Source organism: Nipponia nippon, unplaced genomic scaffold (assembly GCF_047370975.1).
Source record: "Nipponia nippon isolate SJK-2023a ecotype South Korea unplaced genomic scaffold, ASM4737097v1 scaffold_1, whole genome shotgun sequence".
Lineage (NCBI taxonomy): Eukaryota > Metazoa > Chordata > Aves > Pelecaniformes > Threskiornithidae > Nipponia > Nipponia nippon.
Window position 1 is genome coordinate 72,755,247 of NW_028262290.1, and position 17,015 is coordinate 72,772,261.

A 17,015-nucleotide genomic window follows, 5' to 3' on the forward strand; every position below is an offset into this window, starting at 1 on the left:
CATGGGTTTTGTAGAAACTAGACCCCGAAGGTCTGGGTTTTTTTGTTTTGTTTTTCTGGCTAAGGACTTGCCAGAGACTGGATCTCTTGAATGTGCCACAATCGGTCCCCTAAGACACGCTTTCTTTTTCTGATGCTTCAGTCCAATTGGATCAGTGATCTTCAAGCCTCGTGAAAGCTTAAGAGGCCATTTGAGTATAATCCATTAACTCAGTTGGTTCCTGCAGTCAGATTAATGACAAATGTTAGGGGTGATCTTAAGTAATCACTGACATCACTAAAAAGAAATTAATTGTTTCCTTCAGGTTCCCCAAAATTCCCACCCCTCCCTCCCCCCCCAGCACTTTGTCAATAGAGGAGGTATTTTTTGGGCGTTGTAAGGACAGTAACTAGAGAACTCTTCAGCTATGCTCAGGCACAGGCATTTTAGAGCTACTGGCTCACCCCAGCGCACCTGGTCTGCTCTGTAATTGGTGTTGGAAGCCACTTGCCTGTGAGCACCTATCTGCTCCTGCCACCACCGTCCTGCCACTGTGCAACACATCATGGGCAGGTAGCGTGTCCACCTTCCCTTCACCTAATCCCACAACAGGTGCCTGAAGATTGCAGACCTGGCTTGCAACAACTTGGGTGGATGGATGGTTTCGTTTTGAGGTTGCAAACTACTGACTGAAATGTTTTCTTTTTTGGTGGTTGAACTGGTTTGATACTTGGTAAGGCGGGAGCCTCTGTCCCATTTTTGCCTGGATAGCTAGTTAAAGGTGCTTCCATATGAAGCATTTGCTTAGAGTAGAACCAGTTTGTTGGCTTATATAGGGAGAGAAGGCCACATTATTCTGAACAGTGAACACTTGATGCACGGTGTTTCATCAGTATCTGCTGGCATGTTACATGCAGCTGCCAACACGATCTAACCAGCTGGTATGATATCCACAATATAGCAAAATGTTGTGTTTTGGTGTAGAAGCAGTTGACCACTGATTATATTGGTGCACTGAGCCTCAGATTTGCTTGTGGCTCATTTACTGCATACTCTGAATATTCTAGTGAATGGGCTGAATTAGTTCAAGTTCCCATATCTCATGTAGGAAACATCAGAGGAATGTGTAATGGACCTTCTTCCAGACATGGGGCCATTTGAGTCTGCCTGTTAATTGTGTGTTTGACTTGGGCATCAACAAGACACATTGATTGTTCTCGTCCTGTTAGTGATGTGTGGGAAGGTCCATTAGATGTGATTTTGGCTGTAGGACCGGAAAGGCCAACATACGAGTTTCCTTCATTTTTTGGAGAAATGACAGAACTAGACTCGTTGTAATGATGGCAATGTCGTAATAATCAATGTGGTTTGGTGGGGACTGTAGTGATAGTGGGAATGTCTTTATTGCTTTCTCAAAACTGTTCAGTGATGCTGTCCCTTCTCCCAGACCTCCTGATGGAGCACTGTGCCCAACGATTCTCCTGTGCTTGATCTTGGGCATAGGTGCGAGGTGGCTCTTGTAGAGCATACTTCTCTTCTGCCTTGCAAGATATTATCATCAATGGCAAACAGGATTACACAATGTATACCTATGTATGATTTTCAGAGTGTTGTTCTTACAGTCCTTAATATTGCTGGGTAGAGCAGTGGGAACTGGAGGAGACTGGTTTGTCCTTCAGTTTTGCGGACATGGTATTGTAAGGGGGTTTGGGTTTGTTTTGTGGGTTTGGGGTTTTTTGTTTACTGTCCTTTGCTGTGTTCATGTTCCATAATATTACAGCTCCATAAAGAAGTTAGATGAATCCTACCCATCCCCTGATGGAACTTGTCTGTGAAGGTGTCTGCAAGGACAAATTCTGCCAGAAATACAGAGCAGATAAACACACTTCTGGATAACAACTCCCCTGCCCTGCACCAACCTTTACCCAAGCTTTTTTGAGATACGGTAGTTCAGCTCAAATTTCTTCCTGTCGTAATCTGAGGTCCGCTTTAATTGTGATATTAGGTACCTGCGGTTTTCATTAAACTGCTCACCTCGAAAGTTGTGCTTCACAGTATTACCACAGACAGCTTTGCCTTTGTCAATGGTATGAGGTTCTTTAGATAGGCCCACCCAAGACTGTCTGTTGTATTAGTTGACAAAGCTAGGGGAATGGTCACCTCTGTGTATACACCGTGTCCTCCTCCTTTGCGGAGTACTTCACTACAGTTGGGGTTATATCAAGTGTTCTTTCTGCCACTTCTCGGGTAGATGAGGTGAGCACGTAGGGCTAACATGTCATCGGTAAGGTGTTTGTGAAGTTGCTGTTTGTGAGAAGAAACCCTCTGACAAGTAGTTATCAATGCGTCGGGCACTTCATGTTAACACTGTAGGTGACTCCATACATCTTTCTTTTGATAATAGAATAGTTAAAAACCCACAACTGGAATTAATTCATATGTGTGCTCTCATTTTCCTCCCTCCTTTCCTTTTCCATAAGAGTCCTTACAGTTTGTGGCTATCAGTCAAGTGGCTGAAAAGAACCTTAGATGGTGCTAGGCACATCTGTGCCCCAAATAATAAGAGCAGAAGAGTTATTTTCCCCACTACAGATACTAGAAAAAAAGAATTGTGGCATATGCACAACCAAGATGCAACTGTGCCAGTAGACTGTGACTTGGAGAACTCCAGTTGGAGCTAATCTCACTTTTATGCAAACTTGTGTATGATTTTTTTTTTAAACTGATGAAGTAACCCTTGACTTCTGACTATCTTGATTATTCAGAGCATGAAGCTTATTGAAAACTAAGCTGTTGCAAAAGGCTAATGAAGTGATTGTTCCTGCATCCTGTGTATGTAGCTTGATGACTGTAAATTTCAGCTTAGTTTTTTTTAGGATGTGCCTGGACTAGGAATGTTAACTAGCTAAAATAGATTTGATACAGCTGTATATAATCAAGGAGAGAAGGAATAGGAGCTCATATTCTACCTGATGGGGTTTGGACTAAAGGGTAATGGGGTAAATGTGACTTGGAACAGACTTGTTCCTTGCTGGCACTTAAAAAAAAAAAAAAAAAAAAAAAAAAAACAAAAAACACCAAAACCCAAAAAACAGCCAAAAAAAGCCAGCCTTGCTAGTGACCATACTATGTTTCAATAATTTCGCACAGTTAGGGGTATGATAAAATAACTCTGTGAACAACTGAATATGTTGCTTCTCTGAATTTCTCAAAGATTAATTTCTAATGCTTCTCTACTTAGTGAAAGCATGATTTTTTTTTTTTCTTTTAAAGTCCAAGATAGTGTATCATCTTAACCAGTTTTTGCTGCATATGCAACCCCTCTAAATGGGAAATGTTTAGGGTCAGCACAGGGGCAAGTTATGCTTTCCTGGGAGTTTTTCTGTTGGTTCAAGTAACTTACAATAAATACATATAGCTGACTCCTAGGGAAGACAAATTATTTTTCTTTTTAGTTAGGAGAGCGAAAAATCATATCTGGATCACTACTGGAAAAAGAGATGTCTTCACAAGTGTTTAGCTAAACTTAAACCTATTATTTTACGATCCTTTCTCTGAAACAGGTGACTGAGCTCACATGGTTCTTACAGGCAGGTAACTAATGCCCGTCACCCCCATGAGGAGCTACCAGCTCGGTGGGAAAGGCCAACTCTGCATGTTACCACTGCAGAGATGTGCAGGGCACTTGTTTTGGGCTGCAGCTGCTGAGCACAGCCCAGGGATCTGGGCTCCAGAGTGCTGTGGTAGGCACAGAGGCAGGTTGTTGACAGACAAGAGCAGAGGCCTGTTAAAACATGATGACAACTGGAAACAAAACATGAAACACTGTGAATTGAAGAAACATCCCTCTGAAGATCTGCTCATCGTGACTTCTTGTCACTCTCATGGCATCGCTCGTGTCTGCTTCACAGGAGGGACTTCTGGATACCCTGAAAGAGGTGGGTGTGCCGAGGCTTTGGCAGTGTCTTTCTAAGGATCAAAGCAGCACCAGCCCCAGGACTGGAATTTCGGTAACAGGGGCTTTCTCTGAAGCACAACAGTGGTGGTTGTGTCAGAATGGCCATCGTAGTTGCTCCATGCCCTGTTCAATTTTCATTTGCGAAAGGGATAGTCCACAAATGCCATCCTTCTCATTGAAGGTCATCTTTCTCTCCTGTTTTCCTCTCATCTGTAGAATAGGTTAATTTTCAAAGAAAAGTAAGCTTTGCTTAACAGCCAAAGGAAAAACAACGGTTAGATTCCTTTTTTTGTGGGAAAGGAGGGTGCAGGTAGGGGGAAGCAGAGAATCTAAGACACTGTGTTTGGTCTTAAATGTCTCCACTGAATTGCACAGTAAACCTAGGCAGGGAGGATTCTGCAGCTGTCAGCATGAGTATCTAGTTCATGTGAATAAAAAAATAATACATAAAGCAATTTTTTAAAGAAAAAAAGAGAACACTTCCATGGCTGAATATTTTGAAATGTTTACTCTTAAAGAAGAACACACAACACATCATTTTGCAAAGAATTGGAAAAGTATTTTGAAGATGATGACAGCTAAAGAGCTCACTTTTTCCTTTTTGGGTCTAGTCCCATTTTCTTGGCATTGCAACATGTCTTTCCACGCTTTCTCCACCCTCAGCCCCCCTTTCCCCTTGTCTTGAGTGCCAAAAATGTAACTCTGTGGTTATATCAGAGGCTTAATCTTGGGGCAGAGCAGGAGATAAGCAGGTGTGGTGTCTTGCTGCTCTTCCATTGCTCTGTGCTTTCCTCGGTTGTAATTATTCTTGCAATTCTGCCTCCCACTGTTTACACTGTTACAGGCAGTTGCTTCATGTGGCTTTTCACTCACCAAATCAGAGCAACCACCCACCCTTCTCTTTCTGATCTCAAACCAGGGACCAAAGACACTATTAAATTTCAAAACCTTCCCTACACTGGATACATCTCTCTGATGTTACCTGGTCTCTGCTTTCCCTCCCCATTGCGAGAGTATTGTGTATGTAAAGCCAGAGCCCTGTTCAGAGGGAAGATCCATATCCGTGGTTTCATTTGACTGCCTTTTTGACTGAATCGCTCTGGCAGACACAGTTAAACCAGCACTAACGCTGGCCCTGGCGTGCTATGGCTGCCGCTGGCTGCCTGGCTCCTGCCGTCCTTGCCACCTCCCATAAGGGACCCCGCGTTCGCCTCGGATCACTTGGCTGCTCTTGGTGTAAATGGCTTCTGCCGCACCTACCCATAAGGTGCGACCCTTTTCAAAGTGACAGCTTAAAGCTAGTGGCAAAGACAAAATAGATTGATGCCAGCGTTGGTTCCAGATGGCGTATAAAGTGCCTGAAAGCGTTTTGATTTTTGACACTGTTTTAAAGGTGCAAAAAAAAAAGTGCTCTTCTGGTTTGGTGCTATGAAGGGTGCTAGTGACTTCGCTGACGGCTGTTACCGTCAGCATGTTTTTTGTCCAGCTTAGTAGTACCTGTGAAGAGTGAACCTGGGCCAGACAAAACCAGGTCTCTTTCTTTAGCAATCTCCTCTCTTGTGAGTTGCATTATGAGTTTCTCCCAAGATGTGCAGTCTTGTTTTCCTTTGTGTAATGAAAACCTTTCAGAAAACTTCTGGGAATTGCAAGCAAAATCTTTTGCATAGCAGCAAGTGATCAAATCTTAGAGAAAACCATTTTACAATTGTTTTAAACAGATCTGAAGCGTTTGTATTAGACTGATTTTTGGCATACCCTTTTTTGTAGTTAAAGCCAGGAGCATCAGCTACTATGAGTACAACTGTGCAAGGCCAGAGGCAGCTATAAAAACATAGGAAAGAAATAAAACCTCTTTCCTGTGCCTAATAATGTTGTAAATTCTGTGATCCGAAAGTTTAGGATCTTGTAGGGTTAGCAGTAATTACCAGCTGTCCTGTCAAGCTTTGTCATAACTGGTTTAAAATGCTTGGGTAAGCATGGAATTACCCCTGTCCAAAGTACTCAGCTCCAGTTCCTTTCCAAAAAGCAGAGGAATATAAAGAATGAGAATGCAAATCTTTCCAGCTCGTATCAAACAGCTTTCTAGATGACACGGAAACTGTTTGCAGCTGGCCATGTAAAACCAATGTGCAATTGGCACCACATTTTGATCCAGAGCAAAATGGTTAACATTTTCAGGACAGTTATCCATAACTTCTATCTAGTTTGTGGATTTTGCTTTGACAAACAGCAAGTGCCCTAATTTAAAGAGCAGAGGTGGCTCCAGTTATTAATTTGCACTGCTGATTAAGTGGTCTCTCCTGTGCTTGTCTGGGTAAGGAAATTGAAAGTATCCATGATGGTTGGTTTTTTTGTTTTTGTTTTTTTGCCAGGGGCAGGGTAGGAATGCAAGAACTACAACTTTCCTGTGCTTTTAGAAAAGTCGTCTGCTTCTTTGCTTTTCTGTTTAGCTACATAGGGCTGAACTTCAGTCCGAAAGATCAGGGTGTGTGCAAGTATGGCACTTTAACCCGAAGTCTTGTTTGTTCTAAAACTAAAGAAGAAATTTGCAGAATCTTATGTGATTTCCACCTTGCTTTTCAGGATAAAAATAGTGGTCATTCCTGGGAATATTCCTTTCTGTGCTTATATTTTACTGTACAAGAACTGGCTTAGAATTGACTTGATCTTTCGTATTGCTCAGCTGAAGAAGGCAAGTAAGTTTTCAATTATTTCCAATAAACTAAGAATGATGAAGAGAGAGGAGTGGGGGATGATTGCAATAAAATAACATGGTCTGCTTTTAACTTAGGAATAATAACACTGCTCTGAACCTGTAAGCAAAGACTAAATAAAGCCCTCAGCAGAGAGCATTGGTTTTCCACAATGATACAATAGGACTTCTGTCCTGATGCACGGCTCTACCAGAAAAGTTTTTCTGGGCTATAAATGTCATCCTCTGACAACTGCTCCATGTGCCAAGGAGTTAAGGGTGAGGGGAAACTGATTCAGACCAGACTTTAAGTTAGATCAGGCTTTTGTTGCAGAAAGTTCCTGAACTGCATTCGGATGATACCAGAGTTCAAAGGGGAAAAGCGAGGGGGAAGGAGCAGAGCACGTGCCGTGCCGTCAGCCTCCAGCGCGTTTGATGCCGCATCAAGAAGCGCGAGTCTTCGATCTTCGTGGTTCCGTTTTCTTAAATGCCGATGTGTGGATTTAGTACGCTAGCTGTTATTTAAGTAAGTTGTTTAAAATAATTAGGTTTCAGAGTCCATTACTCTTTTTTTTTTTTAACCTGTGTTTGCTTCGCATAATGATCATCATCTGTTTAAAATTAAGGATTCATATGGAAATACTCTAGAGTGCAATGGTTGTGTTCTTATTTGGATGTATTTCTCTTTGGTTTTGGTTTTGTTTGGTTAGGTTTTTTTTTTTTAATATTATACATCTAGTACCAGCTTAAAAAAAAAAAAAAAAACCAAAACCAAACAAAAAAAAAAACCCAAACACCAAAAAAAAGGATTACGGGAGTATTTGGGTTACTTCAGTCTCAAGAGCCACTCACAGGAGAGTTAACTTCCCAGTAAAAGTCTGACCCCCAGCTACTTGCATTATTGTTCCTCTGTCTACAAGCAGCGCTTTCAGCGAACTTTTCCTTCACCTATTTGCATTGTGCCGACAGCAGCGGTTTGCTGGCTGTGAGCCTCCTGAGCTCTGTCAGGCAATGTTTCCATCAGGCTGGTTTGGCATGAGGGGTTTGGCGGGGGAGCGTATCAGTATTGTCTCCTAATAGGCAGGGTGGGTTAGCTGACCCTTTTTTCCTTCCTTGCTCTGTCTTCTGTGTTTTCTTATAAGGCAGAAAATATTGTAGAACGCAAAGGTAAGGTGTAAGCATAATTGTTATCTCAGGGCTTTGAAGGAGGGGTAGGCAGGCTCCTGATGATGGTGGTCCCCCTAGTGCACCCATCTTTTCTCAGCTACACTCAACTTTGCAGAGTGCTGCAGTACAACACAAGCTCCCAAGCTTGCATCTAGGTTTACTATAGGTGTTCACATAAGTTCAGAGCTGCCTCGCGTGGCTGCCTGGGCTTGCAGCTGAAACGTCCTTATCTGTTTATTCTAGCGCTCTTCTGACCTGAGGCACTTGTTTAATCTGCTCTGGATGTTTCATGAGGCCTTCCAGGGGAGTAGGAGTCCTGTTCTCGTCTTCTCTTGACGTCCTTCTGCCCCGATGCTGGGGATGGCGTTAGCTCTTATCTCGCAACACGCGTTCCTCTGGAGTGGCAAGCTGGTGTGATGACTGCTGTCTGAAGTCACTGATATCCCCAGCAGATGTGGGCTTCTGTTGTGGAAAGCTGAGGTGGGACTTAGAATCAAATATCAGAGAGCTTCCCGTGGAGTTTTATCTGCCTCTTTTATATATATCTGTAATAACCCTTCTGCTCTGATATCAGCTTTCAGCATCACAGCCACCCCCTTCTTGATCTGAAAACACTTTGTTTACCAGAAACCTGTGTTATATTGTAGATCTACTTTAAATTTAGCTGTACTAGACACAGTTTATCTCAACATCCATTATCAGTTGCTGCTTCATTATTTAATACAGTTCCTGTTTTATGAAACTTGCCTTGGTTTGTGTTTGCTCTGGCTCTTTCCTGGGGTGCCAGTTGTCACTGTTTGCTTCCCAATATTTTTAACCAAATCAAGTGGTCATCCTAGGAGGAAAATATTTGGAGGATGAAGCTCTGTAAGATGCAATTTTACTGTTGACTTAACTTAATCAGGTCTTTGGGGTTTATATATTTAAATGCTTGGAATTCTACCTCCTTGCTGCAGCGATGAGCAAGTATTCCTATAGTTACTTTATCCTTAAAGGTAAGGTGCTGTTTTCCCAAACACTGCTACAAGTATTTTCTTCTTCATTAATATTGATGGTGGTTCACTCACCAGTGTGTCAAGTTTCCTTTCTCCTCTCACCAGACAGACTCCTCACAATAAACCCTGGACTCCCTGACAAATTTTCAGTGCTTGGAACTTCTTTTTCCTTTTAATACTGTTGTTTCTGGCAACTGACTTGTAACTGTGTAACAGTGTCCAATTGAAAGTTAATAATCTCATTTGCTTTTCAGAGTGCTTTGCAGCAGGCTATGGACAGATTGTCAATTCCCCTTAGCTAGCAGTGCTCGAGGTGATCATTTCTGTCTACTGCTTGCTTGCCAAAAATGAGGCAATCCATTGCATGTCTTTTTTTTTTCTTTTCTCCTTCCCTCTCCATGTGGTAATACTGTCTTGACCTGTGGAGCTCACCACAGCTTGCTTGACTGGTTTTAAGCTCAGCAAGGCTTCTTGTTGCAGGTTTTTGGAGGCAGACAGTCCTGACCGCAACATCAGAGTCCGAGCTTCGTTTTAGGTTCTGTTCAATCTGCAGAAATTGAATGAAGTTACCCAGGGATGTGTACAGGTCTCCTGGTAATCCCTCTAGGGCCGCTGCTTTGGGTTCCCACTGCAGTCTGATTTCTTTTCAGGCCCTGACAGTGTCAGGGAGGCTGGTCATAATTGTCCCTGGATCAGTCACAAACTCAAAACCACATTGTACTGCTCATCTTCTCATTGTAGACCCTTCCTATTATCTTCTTCTGCCTGACTCATCTGACAGCTGCTAAACATACCACGTACATCACTTTGCCAAATGAGGTCCTCTTCATTGCTGCTTGCAGGTTCTACTTCATTCGGGGTGAAATGCTGCTTAAATATTTCCATTCCAGAGGGACTCTCTATGTACTCAATACCATGGCATTCAACTCATTCTTCCAGGTGTGTGTAAACCCAAACTATTCTTTTCATCAGATCTTCTTAGGGTCTGATGTTTGAGAATGGCACAGGGCAGAAGGTGCTTGGAAACATGCCTTCAGTGCCCAGCCAGTGGGTCCCAGGGCACCCGAGTACTAGAAAGTGCATTTCTGCCTGCTGGGCCCCCTTGCCTAATTCAGAGCTCCAGCAGCTAAGCCACCTGCTTGTGGACTCACACTTCCCTTCGGCCACTGTATGTGCATGGGTTCACCTGCTACTTTCTGACAGGAATTGGTTTGCCCTATGAATATGATGGAAACATTATTTATTTTGCAAATTCCAAAACTGCTTTTGTGTGCAATAAAGCCTAACAACTAGTTGCGGTGACAAATGGCTGGAGAACACTTTTTTAGTATAAGCTTCTTCTGTGTGTGTATTAAATATGCCTACATGCACGTATAAAAATAATGAAAATATTTTAATGTGTGTCTATATGGTATTTCTGGTGGGGTATTTTACAGAGGGATTAGGGTTCTAAATGTTTTCCATTTAGAAAAAGAAAATTGAATCACTGTTGATATTTATTGATGGGAATTGTATGCTTGTAAGTAAAGTTGTTTTAAGGGTGTAGATAAATGGCCTGCAAAATGAAGTATATCCAAATAGGCAAACTGCTGTGTATACACTGAATGCATTTGACATGTTTAGTTGCAGTCTTCATTAGTCCACTCTATATGTTGCACTGATTAAACGGACACCTCCATGTTTGGTTCCTGTTCCACACACATGTAAGCGAACACATGTGCATGCAAGCAGATGGAGCATAATCTTTTTGTCATTTACTTTGCTATTTTACTGTTAATCAACGCTCTCCGTGTAGTTGATTCATCTGTAGATTTTAGCAATGACATTTTATGTGTTTGGCAAAGTGAGGTGCATTGTTCTGAAGAGCCAGCTGTCCTCTGCGGCTAGCTGGCCCGGTTGTGACCAGTGGCTGGGTGCCGCACAGTCCAGCTGGGCACCAGCACAGCAGCTGGGCCAGGGAGCAAACAGCCCTCTGCTTGTGGGCTGGGCTGCTTCGCTGAGCAACGTATGTCTTCCAGCAGCTGAAATTCACCCATCACAGACCCTTATCTCTAAGAGTGTATTTATCCACCAAGTTTGATAGTATTTTTTTGTCTGTCCAGATACACCTAAATTTTTTTCAAGAAGATAACAGATTAATAAAATCTGGTCTATTGTACCTGAGGAATACAAGGGAGGAACTTCATTTCTCAAAGTCTGGGTTAAGACAGTGTGATATCAGTGGTGAGCTCTGAAAAATCATCAGTTTGGAGAGGAAACCTGCTCCTGTATTTTACATAGAGATACTGAGGGGAAAAAAGGTGAGGGAGCTTGATGGGTCCTCTGGGGTCTAGCAGCAATAAAGGATTTTATAGATGAACAGACCTATTTGCAGCATGGGAGTCCTATTTGTGTTCCCCAAGCTTCATTTACATTGTATGCAACTTGCAGTAAATGAATTGCCTTACCAAGGGATAAATATGGGTCTCCTGGTGGTCTCTCTAGGTAGTACCTGTCAATAAATGCTCCAAGGAGGCTCCTTGCTCCGACGCCCTTCACCCTGCCCTTGCTCTCCTTCTCCATGCTCTGGCATTGGCAGCTGCTACCATGCAATTGATTTGTTGGTGGGACATAAGGAGCCAGGAGGTGAAAGCACCCTGGAGTGAAGGCAGAGGGATGACCTGCAGGCTTAACACTTTGCTTGACCTGGTAACACTTTTCTCTGTTTCTGTGGAGATAATGTCAAGTCAGGAATGATGTTATAACTTTGTCAGAATTATAAATGGTCCTTAAAAAATCAGAAAAGCAAAGTCCTGGGTTAAATCAGGTTTGTCTGGATATTAGTTTCTCAGTGTTTGTTCTCTTTGTCTACATGTTTAAATTCAGATGTTTACTGGTTCAAACTGAAATCAAATCTTTCCTTTGTTGCTTTTCCTGACTGATTACATCAATATTACGACCTTAGAAGACATGCTGCCTATTGGAGGTAGGCACTGGACCTGGATGGCCTTTTCATCCTTATTGTGCCCTGAAGCCCTGGAGCTGCTGCTGCTGCTTCTGGTTACGTGCTAGAGACAAGCACACGTGTCGTACATCGCATTGCTGTTATTAGGGTGGTGTTGCCAGGGCCCAGCAGAAAGACTGCTAGCTCAAAGAGCAGTTGTTGAAAGCTATTGGGGAAAAAATTAAAATGAGAGAATCACCTGGTGTCTTCAATGTTGTGTGATTGCAGGAATGTGGAAAGAGGAATCCTTAATTAAATGCTTTCAGAAGTTTTAATGAAATCAGATGTCTAATCCTGGAGGTAGAGCTTCTTTTAACTAGATAAGGCATATTGGCCTCACACGAAGAGAATGAGCTCAGTTGAAAATCATCTCTGGTTTCACATTAAATGAAGGTCTCCAGAGATGGCAAGGCTTTTGAATAACAACACCACTCAAAGTTATCAATAGCTTTTTGAAAGTGCAGATGTATTATTAAAATGCAGTTTGGATTCTATTGCCTCCATCAAGGCAAGGTCCATGAGTAGGAATATATGCATGCCAACACATGTCAACAGGTGAAGCGGGTGGTTTTCTCAAATGCACATCATCTGTTTCGTGCAGACTGTATGTATTAATGTATGTGACTGTCAATGTGCATTTCTGTTCAGCTAATGTGCAGCCCCCACATTTTCTTTCCTTTCCTCCTCCCCAAACAGCTTCCATGAATCTTTTGTTCTTTGAATGTTGGTAACAGTAAGTTATAAGGGAAAAACATCCTTTCTTTGTTTTTCTTTTTGTCCTCCTCTCTCAGGCCTTAATTTGCAAATTCTTCACCCTGCCTGCTGTTCCTTCACTTGACTGGAAGTCTACGCTGGTGTAGCCTGGCAAGTATTTGAGCAAGTCCTTTAGAGGGAAAGATGCATAAAAACTGGGAAACGAACTGGGGAAAAGTGCTTGTAGGAATAGAAAAAAGGACAGACATACTGGGAGCAGGTGTGGTGCCATACTTTGAGTTCAGTTTTGTTTAAATGGGGCCAGACTTGTAGTTCATGTCTGCGGAACCGGTACTGTGCAGCACACTGGAAGTAATATAATATCCATATATCACATGGATATCTGTATCAGCCAATATTGCACTCATGTTTATGGATAAAAGTGACCATTGTCATACATGGGTGGGATTAATGCATTCTGTCTTTTTTTTTCAGCTGAAGTAGTTCAGAACTTGGTTTGGAAGGATCCCGTTTCTCCAGAGGGTGTGGGTAGTGGCAGAGCACAGGAGATCACAGAGGAGCAGCGACACATTGTGCATCTTTCCTGTCTGTATTCTACTGATTAGCTGCTGTTAAAACCAAACCAAAACGAAAAAGCTCCTGAAGTCAAGAGCAGGGTTGGCTTGTGTGTGTGCAGCTCCCTTGCTTCCTGCCTTCAGCTCTTAGTGGATCAAAGGAATAGCCTCTATGTTTCTCCATTCATGCCCCCATCTTGTAAGCAGCGTATGAAGGGGCAGGCTGTATCTGTGGAAATACAGTTATTGGAAAGAGAGACTCAGATAGAATTCATGTGGACAAAATTGCATTAAGAGAATATATAACGCCTAACTGCCCTGGTACGGTGTGATGGAGAGACAGAAAGCTTCATAAAGTTTGAAGTTTGCTCAGTTTTTACGGTGGAAGATGATGTGCTCCAGAGCTGACCTTCAGCCGGGTACCTCCAAGGGCATGAAGGCATATGGGATCTCTTGTCTCAGCAAGAAGGGAGCAGAGGTTAGAAGCGAGCACCAGACATGAGCTCATGTTTTTGTAAATGAAGTGGAGAGGAATAACCATAAAGCTGGGAGGAGTCGATGTTACAACACAGGCTTCTAAAAAGCAGCTGTTTAATCACAGCAAATCTGTCTAAGGAAGTAAAATGAGGAAAAGACTCTTGGCTTGCGGATAGAAAATGTCTGTTGCCACAGACGTAACCCTTTTTTAATTTAGCAATTCATACTCTTTTGCCTCCACCCCTCACCCCTGACAAAACCCATGGATCCAAATCTCCATCGAAGGAGTAGAAAGTTGTGACTCAGCCTTGCTGCTTCTGAGGCTTTGAAATAGGGAGTAAGTGTCCAGGATGCCGTAACGCACAACCACATCAAAAAGCCATGATGATATGAACAGATCCTTTCTGTCTAGGTTTCTAGGTAAGTACGTACACCAGGGTTTATCTAGCATGGGACTGAGCAGCAGCCTGTTTTGACCTGTTCATTCATCCCCTAAGAAATTCCTCAGAAAGTATCTTGGCTTCTGAGTAAAGGGGGAGTTTGTGTAACTTGAACCTCAGATAGGAATGATGGTATTGCTCCCACACAAATGCATCATTGTGGTAAGAAGGTGAGGTTTTTTTTAGCCAATCATTAATACTAACTTATGCAAGAAAATTGTTGGAATGAAGCAGACGGATTTTTTTCAGAAGTCACAAGTTCATGTGACGTAAAAGGTGTCTGTGTCTTGGTAAAAGGTTATTGCTTCTGGAACTAAATATCAATACAATTTTATATGTACCCAGTACCTGTGATTACTGTTTCAGAACAGCTGAGAAGTAACTATTGCTGTCTCTACCTCTCAAAACCAAAGTTAATCTATAGGAATCTAAACAGACTTGGTGATGCAAAACATTAACTGGGACACACCAGTCAATTTAGCAGAATCACGAGGGTGATTACTTGTGTTGCAATGAGAAACAGGCTTTGTAAGTGGATTAAGCATACAATTTTAGCTCTGATTCTTGAGATATAATGCTCATATGCATTCCTTCAAGCCTCCTCTCAGATCTCCTTACCAACATATGTTGGTGGCAAATTGTAGACTGGCATACATAAATTAGACCTAGAAAATTCCTGCAACCATTACAGGCCCTGGGATAGCAAAAGCGAAGCCAGTAGTTCCCAGTGAACCTACCTGAATTACTGAAGACTCAGTTGCTTCCTAAGTGTCTGAGACTCCTGAGTGAGCAGAGTGTAATGTACCATAGTCCTTAGGTACGGGGTTATCAAGAAGTTTTTGGAGGTTTTACCTGCAGTGTTTCTCAGTGTCCTCTTGCTGCCAGACATCCCTTTTCCCATCAGCAACCTGGGACTTCTGTCTCACCAGTAGTTGCAAGGTGCAATGTTTCCCTTGCGTGCTATCTTTGACGTTATCAGCTGACATACAGGGCATGATATCTAGGCTCTTTACTGTGACTAGTATTACCCTTTCAACTGAAAACTGGCATAGGAAAGATGTAGTAAACTGTCATAAGTGACCCCTTCCTTCAGTTTTGTTCATTCTCTGTGACAGGCTCAACTCAAACCAGATGAATAGCTATAATGTGATTTGGCATTTTGCTGGAAAAGCTGAGTATGTGGTTTGGTTTTTTTTATTGTAGTCTGTATTTCCCACTGTTTAAAAATATGTGATATAAAGGCAGGGAAGTTACGGGATATTTTGCAGATACTTATAAATGAGAACATTGATCTTGAGAGTGTCCCAAACAATCCTCTAAATCAAGAAAACAAAAAGCTCGGATAAATCTTGATGCAGCTCAATGAATCCCAGTTTGTTCATGGCTCTTTCCCAAGTGATGAGTTGTTTTGTCTGTCTCTGTCCTAAAATTTGGAGGTCGTGACACTGTGTTTTTAGGATCTTGACAGAAAAATGTGTGGCTCCACAGTATTCCGTTACAATGAAGTGCACTGTGGAGTGTCAACAACACATTTATTGTATTTTGGTAAGCAATAGCTAGTAATGTTCCGAGCGCCAGAATGGCAACGCTGAATTTTGTTCTGCTGAGCTAAAGCGCAGTCAAAGCAGCCAGCTGGCATCCAAAACAGCACCAGCAGAACAACCCACTGTAAGAAACATGCAGCAGAAAGCTTGCCTTGACTTGACTGATCAGAGTTTGTAAACAGGAGGAACTCTGCCGATGAAGTGTATAGATAAAGGAATTGCAAAATATTAGTACTGGATGTTGAGAAATGTGCTCCGTGTGTCCGTGCATCAGCTGTGCTTGGGAAACAAGTGGCCTGTAGAGAACCGCAGCCCTGAAGGCTGGGTACCACACCCAGATTTGCCACAGAGGTCAAGCATGAATAACCCTGGCCGGTAGATAGGAGAGCTGGAATCCAAAGCCAAGATGTACAAGAGGTCCCAGGCCACATCTAGCCTGCCAGTCATAAGATCAACTGGCTTCATAATATACCTTTAGGAAATTAAAATGATTTTTTTTAAATAATTGACCTAAATGCACTTGCAATAAATCTGCAAATCTACCTGCTGCTTAAGCTTGGCCTGTTAGGGCTGCACCATTAATTTCAGAGCTAGCTGTAAACTAATGAGGTAAATTACCCAGTTGGTCTCATGTGACTGCAGCGACCACCCTGACACACTGGCTACCTTTGTTACTTTCCCTGGTACCTGTACAATAGTGGAGCTCAGAAGTCTGGCTTGGGTATCTCTACATTGCACTCAGCCTGCAGTATGATGCTGTGTATATAGATGTATGTTCAGAAAGCAAATTGTAATTGTGACTTATGTGGTAAATCATATAAAATCTAATTATGCAAATATGTTAGAAAATGTATACTGTTTGAAGAAAAATGTTTTATTTATATTGTGATTTGGGAGATGTATGTGTTGTCTCTGTGTATGCATTCTAATGCCAGGTGCTACAAGGTGCTAGTGTATGAGATTCCCTTTAAACTGTGTGTTACTCAACAAATAGCAGGTGATTAGGCAAGACACGTGATATGCAAAGAAGAATTAAGCTTTTGCATGCAGTGGCTGTAATGCTGAGAACCACAGGCTTGGCTGTGACTAGAACATACAGACACCAGACTGAGATTTTCATTGCCAAAACTTAAAATCAGTATCATTGCTCATAAGAGCTTGTTTCTTTAAATGAGAGTTGAAAACCGTAATTGTAAACTCCTGTTTATAAATGAAGCTTTAGAGGACATCCTGGGAACAGGGCAGTGAGTCTGACTCCCAGCAGTGGTAAGATGATAGAGCTGATAGTAAGGAATAAGAGCATTGGGCAGGTAGATATAAACATAGCTGGTGGGAAGCAGTCAGCATGGCTTTTTTAAAGGGAAACCCTACCTGACCAGCCTCCTGGAGTCCCATGGGGTTGTCACTGAGTGTTAGGGGTAATGGTTTTAAAGTAAAAGAGGGTAGATTCAGACTAGATGTAAGGAAGAAATTTTTTACAATGAGGGTGGTGAAACACTGGAACGGGTTGCC